This window comes from Papilio polytes, unplaced genomic scaffold (assembly GCF_000836215.1).
Source record: "Papilio polytes unplaced genomic scaffold, Ppol_1.0 DF821422.1, whole genome shotgun sequence".
Lineage (NCBI taxonomy): Eukaryota > Metazoa > Arthropoda > Insecta > Lepidoptera > Papilionidae > Papilio > Papilio polytes.
Window position 1 is genome coordinate 271,354 of NW_013527782.1, and position 393 is coordinate 271,746.

Sequence of the window (393 nt, forward strand, 5' to 3'; positions counted from 1 at the left end):
AATTATGTCTTGTCTATTGGTAGTTTATTATTTTATAAATTATTATTTAGTAAATTAATTATTCTTTATTTTATTTTACATTTTAAACAAACATATACTACAAACTGTAACATATACCTACTACAAATGCCAGATAATAAATAAAAAACAAACACTTTAGACATTTTTTACACACAATACATATTGAACATAACATATCGTAAGTCGTTTCAACTACTTTTTTGGTTACCGAGTGAATTAAACTGGTAGTGGTCCAAAAAAATATGAAAAATCACCAATATTTTCATTATATTCAGAGCGTAATATTTACCTTACTTTAAACATCAAACAAAATCCCTGTCTCTATATGAATAAAAATAAAGACACAAAGCAAAGAAAAATATGTGGAAAAAA